This window comes from Ylistrum balloti, unplaced genomic scaffold (genome assembly GCF_031769215.1).
Source record: "Ylistrum balloti isolate Yb309-2 unplaced genomic scaffold, AGI_CSIRO_Ybal_v1 Utg369856, whole genome shotgun sequence".
Classification (NCBI taxonomy): domain Eukaryota; kingdom Metazoa; phylum Mollusca; class Bivalvia; order Pectinida; family Pectinidae; genus Ylistrum; species Ylistrum balloti.
The window spans coordinates 1,090,703-1,097,705 of NW_026782006.1; positions in this window are offsets into that span (position 1 = coordinate 1,090,703).

Consider the following 7,003-nt stretch of genomic DNA (forward strand, 5'->3'; position numbering starts at 1 on the left):
GATCTCCCTTAAACAGGCAAAATTGCTGGTAATGCAGGCAGCGGCCGATTAAATTATAGCATTCCGAATATTATAAATACCGTAGATAGAAAAAAATAAAAGCACGTGTTGGAGAAATCTTAGTAATTAGTAATCCATACCACAGCCAAGCGAGCCGGTAACACGATCCTTGCATGTATATTTCGAAAACGATTTAGGTCTGCCCGCCTTATTACAAGTTCTTTCCAGTCTCGTTCAGATACATTCAAAATAACATTTCTCACTGTGTATTTCCACGAGAGTTTGCTTGGAAAACATCCATATTTGATAAAACTGTATAGACATTCTTCCAGACCGTATTTATAAAGTGTCGTAACAAATGACCGGAATATTTCTGTACATTCTGTCAATCCAAACATGAGAAATATTGCTATGTTAAAGTTAAGCAACTGTTTATGTATTTTCGAGGTATCAGTTAGACAGTCTTCCAAAAACCAGTAACCGGTGTCTATCTATATAGTGAATCATTCTGTCAATTCCAAGAGTTTCAATTGTGCTATCAGACGGCGAGTTTTTATCTAAACCTTGCAGGATGCGACAACATTTTCTTTGTACAACCTCTATTTTATCTACATTTCTCACTCAGGTCTCACCCCACATCTCACAAGCGTACACACCAGTGGGCAAAATAACGCGTTTCCAAATAACCGTAGACGCTATCGGGTGAATTTCCCCGAACCGAGGACCGATATCCCGCAGCGAGTGGAAAGATTTTTGTAGTTTTCAGCAAGCCCTTTCAATGCATTTATTTTGAGGATTCACATTAGATATAACAGGTCCTGCGTAGATAACACTTTCTTTCATTTTGATTTTACTTTCCCCAATGTCGAATTCTGTGTTACCTTGTTGGTTCCCGTTGTTAAACACGACTACAGCACTTTTCGCGGCATTATATTTTAATTGCCATTTGTAGGCATATGCTCTTGTAGTTTCTAGAAGGGTCTGTAGGCCGGATTTAGTTGATGATATCAAACATGTATCGTCAGCCAACAAAAGACCAGGAATATGTCTGTCTATGAAATTAATTCCACATTTTGTCTCACACAAGTTAGTCATTAATCCAGCAATAGATAATTTGAACATAAACGCGCTGAGAACTTTTCCTTGACCGACCCCACGCGTCACTTCTACGCAGTCGCTAAGTTCACCTTTTAGACGAATACGTACTTTTGTGTTCATATATGAACTAAAAATAACTTTCCATAATTTTCCTCTAATACCAAGTTCATACAATTTATGAAATAATCCATTCAGCCATATCCTGTCGAATGCCTTTTCGTTATCTAGGAAAACGATATAGAGTGGGGATTTCCTTTCAGTAAAGAATGATATAGTTTCTTTTAGCGTGAAAATTGCAGGAATCGAGCCCATTTCTTTTCTGAATCCGAACTGTAATGAATTTGGAAAATTAATTTTTGACTGTATAATCCATTGCTCCATCCTTTCCAACAGAACTTTTTCGAATAGTTTGCTAATTGATGACGTCAGCGTGATTCCTCTAAAGCTTGATGGGTCCGAAGGATTTTCATTCCCTCCTTTGAATACTGGTATCACAATTCCTTCCTTAAACGATTCTGGTACATATTCTGAAGACAATATGAGATTGAAGAGAACGCATAAGGATTTGACGATCTCTTTCCTGCCATATTTTATATGTTCATTGCATATACCGTCAGGCCCTGGGGATTTACCCATTTTTAATTTTGCTAGCTGTAACTGTAGTTCCTTTACCGATATTTCATTTTCAATAGTATTTTGGGAATGAGACGATGTAAGATATTGTAGGATTATTTCATCAACTGCAGGTTTAAAGTTTTCATCAAACACGTCATCCGGATCTGGAGATAAGAGATCACCGTAGTATTGGGCCCATAATGCGCACTTATCCAGGTCATCTGTTGCCACATTCTCCTTGTAAATGAGAGGTTTGTCATTTGGCGTCTTACCACGTTGTTTTCTAACTGTCTTATAGAAATCCTGAATGTCCATGTCTGCGGACTTCAGAATTTCATCCTCTCTTTCCTTTTTCCATTTCTTTTTTGCGAAACGTTTTTGTTTACGAAATTCTCTCTTCTTCCCTCTTTGTATAGTTTGTATGTTGTTGCATCAGATTCTGCCCGCGGTTTCCCCTCGGCTTTCCATTACCGCCTTGCTTGACGCATTGCAATGGTGATCGTTGAATTGACATTTCTTCCAGTATGGGTTCAAATATGTTTTAAATGATCCAACAGGAATGTTCACCGCAGATGCCATCTTCATAACACTTACAACACCTTCAAGATAGCCGTCTATGAGTGCCGAGCTACAACGTGATGCAGAAGACTCTTGGGAGTTTATCTGTAACAATCGGTCGGTTTCCTCTGAATAAAGACTAAGCTGTATTCTAGACGCTTTTTGCCATTTAGGATATCCATCCATATTCCCATTTTCCTTTTTCCTCTTTTTCCATATTCACTATTTTTTAAAATTCAAAATTTCCCGCCTTTATAGTCTACGAGACCTATAAACAGACTTATCGTATACTTCCGCGTAAAAAATAGTACATTGAATAATAGCCTACACGTCGAAAAAAATCTGTGCAAATAAAACATTTTAATACACATCAACAACACTATAATGCATAATACAATATTTAAGTTAAGTTTCTTCTGCAAGAGATAATTTTACAAAATATTTTGAGAAACCGCGGTTGTGTGCATACCGCTAGTACTAGCTGTATAACGGAGAGTCCCAAGCCTCCACGTGTTTACGGTTTACGAGCTGTGAAAGTTGAATACACAGTGTTCAAACGAAGAACTGATGAAAAAACCTGGTGTTGCCATAACATTATTTGTGTTCACATTCACTTGGCTGTTTTAATGAAGTGCTACAGTATCACATTTAGGCTGCACCGTGTCAGAGGGCGACAGTGATCGCGAGCAGACGATGGAATAATTCGAAGCTAGGTGGCGTTTTACAATTTAAATTTATGAATAAATTTCATGTTACATTTCTATTTTAATATCATGAATGATTTATTAAATGGGAAAAAAACATCTGTTAAAATTATGGACAACTGTCAAATCTCGCAATGTAACTGTACAAGGGGAGGTAACCTAAATTTGTTGACATTACAGTTAAAATTCATACGCCAGTTGGCTGATATCATTTGATAACGCACAACTGAGTTTCGTAATGTCATATAGTGGAAATGCCAAATAATGGTAAATATATCGTAATAAAACCACAAGTATCCGATGTCCACGATGGTCAGTTCATCATTTGGGAAGGTCGAAAAAGAAAGCGTTTCTACTGACTTGGTAAAAAAAGTTCGATCTCGATCAAAATCGCTGATAAGTAACATCTATATCACATTTGTATGGAAAACGCTGATGTTAGTGGAACTCATTACAGATAAGACATAGAAGTGTAACACGGTGTATTTCTCTGATTTTATAAACGACGAATGATAAACAGTTGAAAACAGATTAGTTTAATTTCAATAGAAACTAACTCGTGAAAATATCGTTTCAGATAACTTGCCTAAGTCTCAGTGACGTGATATTAAAAATAACGGACACGTCAAGCGTCTGCCTGAAGCGGAAATCGTCAAATAAACACCCCAGTCATGTTGTACAATATTGTAAAAATCCATGTTTGCCTATATTGTAGAAATATTGGAATACAGACATTTGCATTTTTCCTCGAAAATCCTAAAAATCGCCATCGTGGAAAGGAACAGCCCATGACTCATATAAATATCAGCCAATCAGAATGAGAGGATTGATCGTCCTGAATTGTTATTGTATTTTCGAAGCGATGTCTGGAGATCTGTCCCTATCATCGGTACCATTAAGACTCTTTGGAAGGAATCTGTCGCTATCATCAGTACCATTGAGACTGTTCGCAAGAGATCTGTCACTATCATCGGTACCATTGAGACTGTTCGGAAGAGATCTGTCACTATCATCGGTACCATTAAGACTGTTCGCAAGGGATCCGTCACTATCAGCGGTACCATTGAGACTGTTCGGAAGAGATCTGTCACTATTATCGGTACCATTAAGACTGTTCGCAAGGGATCTGTCACTATCATCGGTACCATTGAGACTGTTCGGAAGAGATCTGTCACTTATCATCGGTACCATTAAGACTGTTCGCAAGGGATCACTATCAGCGGTACCATTATCTGTCGTCACTATCAGCGGTACCATTGAGACTGTCGGAAGAGATCTGTCACTATCATCGGAGACTGTTCGCAAGGGATACCCTGTCACTATCAGCGGTACCATTGAGACTGTTCGGAAGAGATCTGTCACTATCATCGGTACCATTAAGACTGTTCGCAAGGGATCCGTCACTATCAGCGGTACCATTGAGACTCTTTGGAAGTAATCTGTCGCTATCATCAGTACCATTGAGACTGTTCGCAAGAGATCTGTCACTATCATCGGTACCATTGAGACTGTTCGGAAGAGATCTGTCACTTATCATCGGTACCATTAAGACTGTTCGCAAGGGATCCGTCACTATCAGCGGTACCATTGAGACTCTTTGGAAGGAATCTGTCGCTATCATCAGTACCATTGAGACTGTTCGCAAGAGATCTGTCACTATCATCGGTACCATTGAGACTGTTCGGAAGAGATCTGTCACTATCACCGGTACCATTAAGACTGTTCGCAAGGGATCCGTCACTATCAGCGGTACCATTGAGACTCTTTGGAAGGAATCTGTCGCTATCATCAGTACCATTGAGACTGTTCGCAAGAGATCTGTCACTATCATCGGTACCATTGAGACTGTTCGGAAGAGATCTGTCACTATCATCGGTACCATTAAGACTGTTCGCAAGGGATCTGTCACTATCATCGGTACCATTGAGACTGTTCGGAAGAGATCTGTCACTTATCATCGGTACCATTAAGACTGTTCGCAAGGGATCCGTCACTATCAGCGGTACCATTGAGACTCTTTGGAAGGAATCTGTCGCTATCATCAATACCATTGAGACTGTTCGCAAGAGATCTGTCACTATCATCGGTACCATTGAGACTGTTCGGAAGAGATCTGTCACTATCATCGGTACCATTAAGACTGTTCGCAAGGGATCCGTCACTATCAGCGGTACCATTGAGACTCTTTGGAAGGAATCTGTCGCTATCATCAGTACCATTGAGACTGTTCGCAAGGGATCCGTCACTATCAGCGGTACCATTGAGACTGTTCGGAAGAGATCTGTCACTATCATCGGTACCATTAAGACTGTTCGCAAGGGATCCGTCACTATCAGCGGTACCATTGAGACTCTTTGGAAGTAATCTGTCGCTATCATCAGTACCATTGAGACTGTTCGCAAGAGATCTGTCACTATCATCGGTACCATTGAGACTGTTCGGAAGAGATCTGTCACTATCATCGGTACCATTAAGACTGTTCGCAAGGGATCCGTCACTATCAGCGGTACCATTGAGACTCTTTGGAAGGAATCTGTCGCTATCATCAGTACCATTGAGACTGTTCGCAAGAGATCTGTCACTATCAGCGGTACCATTGAATAACATTGCTTTAGGTGTTACACACCCCTGTCGTGCTCAGCTGCACGTGATCTCCTGTAGTGAGTTGCTAACACTATCAATATTTATTCAGCATGCCAATTGCCAAGTTCAATGTAGTATTAATGTCATTAATCCGCCAACCGAGATCTGATATAAACCCCGAGTTGACCAGATGTAGTAAGTTCTGTGATTGACAATGTAGTTATAAACGAGACCGGAGAATGACAGTAATGGCTGCTGACCCCATATTCCTCTGACGATATAGGCCCAATGTTTTACAGTCCCTGGTGAATATGCATTACCACGCGTCCGATACAAATGAATCGAGATCAGACAAACAGAAACAGAGAGGAACGTTCCTGTTCTTGAAAAGACAAGATGGCATTTTTTTCTTTAATTTGTCTTACATTTAAATTAGAATGTTTCTGATAGAATACAAACGAATGATTTGGTACAAAAAAGTATATGGTTCCTTTGAAAGTCAATTAATATCAGCTATTGTACTCCCCTAGTTAGGTCCTGTGGGCAGACGAGATATTCAATCCAACATCAATTTCTTTATTAACGGATTTCGGAACCCTTGGTACGTGCACATAAAATATGTTGAATATCCAAATACACAGATATACATAATTGTTAAGTTCACTCTCCTGATAAAATTCAGGTTATATAAAGCAAATGTAATCATATTTTTGTTCTTCAGATCTTCCGACAATCACCACACAGTCCTGATTACGACACAATAACTAAATGGTTGTACTGCTTGTGTTAATATCCATTGTTATTTCAAACCCATGAATAAGCGTATGATCTAGCTTTATAAGGGAGCAGATTACGATAAATAACCTTATCGATACCTACATTTCTACTACTAATTAGATATTCCGCACAAGTTTGAATTTCATGACATGCTTTTAAAGAAATTTGAACAAAAAATATCTACTTATGTTCCTATGGAAATCGTACACCCCAATCAACCAGTTTTTGGTTTTTTGTTTTGTGTTGTTTACTGTCCAGATACAGATGTCTGTACTAGACGGTAAAATTGATATTGGCCTGGACTATTCCCACCAATTTCACCTGTCCAAACTTACCAAGGGAGAGATGTTTTGATACCGACAATAGTTTTAAAAGTCATTAGAATGAGTTAAAAGGTTCAGAACTGCCAGGAATTTTGCAGCTAGGGCGGAATATCCCTTTAACATAGCATGTGACTGTTTTAATGACGTTTTCTGAAATTTTGCTATTGAGAATATTCCTAATGAAGAAGTATATATGGTCAAATGACAAGCCGTGAGTGACCTCTGAACTTTAAAAACTCAGGACAGGTTGCATAAAATAGCGAAGAGTCCCTAGATATTAATAATATTTAAATTACATTGTAATAAAGTTGATAAAAAGCATACACGTGTCACTGCAATGGTGGT